The sequence below is a fragment of the Trachymyrmex septentrionalis genome, unplaced genomic scaffold (genome assembly GCF_001594115.1).
Source record: "Trachymyrmex septentrionalis isolate Tsep2-gDNA-1 unplaced genomic scaffold, Tsep1.0 scaffold129, whole genome shotgun sequence".
NCBI lineage: Eukaryota > Metazoa > Arthropoda > Insecta > Hymenoptera > Formicidae > Trachymyrmex > Trachymyrmex septentrionalis.
Window position 1 is genome coordinate 40,458 of NW_017304428.1, and position 4,941 is coordinate 45,398.

Consider the following 4,941-nt stretch of genomic DNA (forward strand, 5'->3'; position numbering starts at 1 on the left):
TTTATTTAATTGATTATTTCCAATATTGCTATTGCCATTATGCGCAATGTTTCACCTTACATTCTTTCCATGGATCGAATGATCTCTCGAGATTGAGGACGATATCTTTATCATTATCATTTTCTAACTAAGTTAATAAATACCAGCGTATTATTTTGTTTCCATGTAATTTCTTCAAATATTAATAATATTAAATTGTCAGCAGAAACATAAGTTTTAAATATCTTATGTATTAATTAAAATTATGAATGATTGGCATAGAAACGAAACTATTATTACAAGTAATATTTTGATTTGCATCGGTATAAATCAATGAGAAAGCGTAAAATCAAAATTATACATTTACTAACTGAAAATTAAGCAGGATCAAAATATGATGTCATAATGACGTGACAGAAACATCGGTTGGTCAATTTTTGGTCACTTGACGTCATTCGTACCAACATGACCAGAATTTGACGTCAAAATGAACTGTGTTTGCTACCTGGGCAGTAAGATGTATAATTCCAATCGAAAAGAGAAGAAATGAAAAATAAAATGTAAAAGGAGTATAATAAAATGCTTCAAACTGGAACTGAAAGTCATAGGATTCATTGATCCAATCGTTTAAGAATACAACGATCCTGAACTTGAAACTTCAGTAATCTAAAGAACTGAGAGCATTTGATAATTCAAAGAACTAGAAGTTCATGGATCTAATATGTTTGCGAATTTCAAAACATAATAACTGATATTTATGTACTTATACATGCAATTCAGAAGTTTTTAAGAATTATGGAGTTCAAGGAATTCAAAACACAAAAAACGTCTATATTTTTAAATATTTGAATCCAAGGATCCAAGTATTCATACTTCTCCATAATTCTCCATTTTAAACATGCAACGATGCATTACTTATATTATATCTTAATGATTATTAATTAATAATCTACAATAATCTTAACAATTGGTAACTAAAAGTAACTTAATTAATGATTATAATGAATTAAATTTAAACATATAATAGCTAAATGATCTGAGGAAAAAAAATAGTGATGTGGAGTGAGTGATTGCATGAATGAGAGAAGAAGAAATATATAGGAAAGAAAGATGGAATACAAAAATTATAATTAAATAACAGAAAAATAAAAACTGGGCAGAAGTTACATGTTTACCATTTATTTCATTGTGTATTTTTATTTCTTGAAAATATAACAACGTGTCCCATTCTCTTCATGAGTATATAGTTTTGGAATAAAATATAATTAAATTAAATTCACAGTACTACATCACTTTAATAACATTGTATTCTCTTTTATAATTGTACCATATTAATTTTTAAGTATATAAATAGGAAGATTCAGAATAAAATGTTTGTCCTTAAAATGTATCGACTTAATTCTAAGATGGTTTTTCTTTTACCAAAAACAGATGACACTGTATCATACATTCGATAATGCTTAATACCGATATAATCTGCCATAACCTATTGACTGCTTATTGTCGAACAGCCTCCATGCTGAATAATATGTAGTGCGTGTATAACGCGTTTTTCTTTCTTCCAGTAATTTCAATAAAAGTCTCCCGATTAAGAGACCCAACTCCAATGACTTTGATCTTGACATATATTGTTAAGATTATGATCCTGAGTGACTTCCAACAGTTTTAGCCGTCGTTAAAAAGTTATTAACAGTCAAAGTTAGTACTTATGTCCCTGTTTTATATGAAGAGTTTGATAACTTTAGACAGGAAGAGAGATATGAGGTGGACCAATTCAAGGAATACAACTTTCCACGCAAAACGACTTCCACCCCCCCCCCCCTGCCAAGAGGTGCACAACTTAGCACGTGAAGCAACTTGAGGAAATGAGGTGTAACTCTCTTCGCATAGAAAGTCGGTGAAACTCGCTTTGCGTAGAAAGTCGAATGCCCTTTGGTACGGGGGGAGATGGGGTAAAACTCCCTTCGCGTGGAAAGTCATTACATAAGCAAAGAAGAGTATAGAATAGTTTTTAATATTGCATATAGCAGAAATAAAACGTTATTTTTTTCAAACTTTTTTTGTTAATAACAAATAACGAGCAATAGCTAAAATATTAGAAGTCACTCAGTCATAACTTTGACAACATATATCGAGGTCAAAATCGTTAGGGCTGGGTTCTTTAATTGATACTTTTACCGTAATAAGTTAAAAAGTCGATAATTTCAACTAGTCGAATAATTAATTAGTAGTTGATTGTGTTATGTCCAAATCCTTGGGAATTTAAATTTATGATCCTATTGGAGAGAAAAAGAGCGGATGGAAATGGTGAGGATACTTGGAAGGACGGTCAGATTCTTGTTTCGCAGGTATCCACACAGAGGCGAATACCGCAAGTCGAACGCACCCCTTTGTGCTCGAAATATGAATCAACGTTCTGCAAGAACGCTATAACACTTGTTTCCTACGAGCGGTGCGATCGATCCAAATTTCAGTCAAGGAATCTAATCTTTTTAACTCGGGATTGGACCACGTGCGATCCCTGAGAAGGCAAAGCTAACGATTACGAGGTTTCAAGGTTTTCAAATTTAGAAAATGAGAGAGAGATAAAAATTTAATAACATCGTTTATTATTACTAAACATTACTAGTCTAAATTTAACGCATTACAAGGTTTAATAGAATTACAGTACAGTTACAAAAAATAAAGGAAAAGGTTACACATAAATAGAAGTATTATTGCAAAAATTATTATTACAAATTAACTTATACACAATAAAAGAAAGAAAAATTAACATTTACTAGACGAAATTATTACTATTAAGTATTTACATGCAATTAATCACCAGAGAGTGAAATTTAGGATGAGCAGATGCTGACTGGTTTTGTTTTTAGTCTATCTCGCGTATAGCCGAGGAAGGAGGAAAAAGATTGAAGAAGAATTCCACCGGAACTAAATATGGAATATAGGCGAAATTTGGAATAAACACAGGAATACGGGAATGAAGAGGTTAGTTGGTAATTCCACGCCGGATTTCTTGTGAATCAAAATAATGGGGCCCGATTATGAAAGTCCCCTCGGGAATAGATTCAGTAGCCCGCGGGAATTGTCTAATGAGTGACACAAAGGAATCACTCTCTTGAATGCGGAAATAAGATTTTGATGATGAAGGAGGAATTTTTTCTAGGAACTCCATGCTATCCGTGGAGTTTGTTGGAGAAGAAGTTCCTCTGGAAGAAACCGAGATTGAGAAAACGGATGAATCGGGTGTTAGCAGAGGGGTATCAAGAAAAATTCGTAAGATTAAATCGGACAGCGCGGGGAAAGCAGGTTCTGGAATAGGAGAAGATACGCGGGAAAGTAATTGGCCGCTACTATACACAATGGCCGAATTGAAGGCTGCGGTAAATCCGCTGGTGTCAGTGATGGTGTTGACGGATGTTCTCAGTAGGGTTTGCTGAATTCTCTGAGTTCGCGTACGTTGGAATTCCGCGTACGATTTTCCTCGTCCAACAATCTATGCGCTTCTATGTAAAACCAGCTAATAAATTTTGTACGAAGTATTTATAGCGCTTTTATTAGTAGTACAATTTTATTTAAAAAATGACACAAAATATTCGAATTTCTTACTAAAACACCGTGCGTATATTGACTCAGTTCACAGAGTACATGTTCAACATATTGTTCAAGCTCAAATAAGAAAAGCACAGTTGTTTCACGTACAAATGCCATTTAATGTTAACTTCACGTTATTCGTATCATATACTTTAACAAGTTCCATATTTAGATCTTGAATCGATGATAATGATGGAACTGTTGACTGCATTAATCGCTCAATATCTGCACGCCTCTCGATGAACGTCTTCCACGTATGAGGTATGAACATGCGGTTGCCTCGATTAGCACCAATCGCAATTTGCACATGAGATATAGATCCCACAACGATTCCATTATCCAGGAACTTGTACGCTGTCGATGTCAATGCATATTTCCTCATCAAGATACGAGGCATATAGCGAGATTTCGAAGATGTACTAGACGATGTTTGAGAAAATGCGCTGTGAAAAAAAAAAGAAAACATGTAAATAAATCTTACAAAAATACATAACATAATACGTACAAGCAAATATTTTATAAAATTAAATAAACTTACTGTCTTTTGCGTGCCTTATCCTGTGAATTGGTAATAGTTTATGGCTTGAGATATTTTATTTTCTTGAAGAACTTATAATTTAAGTTAGCAATAACTGTCTGAATTCTTTTGAAGTTCTCTGAATGACTGATGCGATAACATTGGAACTCTTCTTTTAAACAGTGTTTCCTCCTACATTTTTTTTACACAATCTAAAATGGAAGAGATTTTTTTTTATATATATTATGCTTTGAAGGACAATTGCAGTGATCGAAGGACACCAAATTGACACATATCATAAGAATGCACTCTAACGATATCGAATCTTTTTAATCTAAGGGATCAGCGCTAACAACAATAAAGTCTGTCTGCTTCTATTTTCTTTTCAAAATGAATTTCGGGAAAAAAAATCAAAACATATTTTTGATAAGACTTCTTGTTAGCAGAGCGTGGTTGGATGGGTTGAGCCAGTAATTAAGTAAAAACTTATAAATGAACGTAATTTATTGAAAAGTAAATTTTATAATCCGCGAGCGTGCTGTCCTCTCATTTCGGAATTCAAGCAGAGACTGCGAGAGAGATCACTTAAACGGATATCGGTTAATTACGATGAGAGTTAATTACGACGAAGTTTTCCGAGCCGCGCTTGAGTCGAGTACAGTACAGTCACGCATAAAAGTATTGGTCTGTACACTCGAGTACAGAAACGCGCTGAACTCAAATACTTGTATTCTCAATACTGCCGCCGTTCAAGCGTTTCTCGTGAATCGTTATAATGTTTAACTTATTACATATGCTTTTGAAACGATCTCGCGGCAACGCCTTTGTGAATATGTCCGCGCGTTGATTTT

The 4,941-nt window shown here is 33.7% G+C and overlaps 1 pseudogene; it reads right to left on the bottom strand.

Annotated features, from left to right (window-relative positions):
• Positions 1 to 3,377: 3,377 nt before the first annotated feature.
• Positions 3,378 to 4,941, bottom strand: part of LOC108756587 — a 7,769-nt pseudogene continuing 6,205 nt past the window's right edge.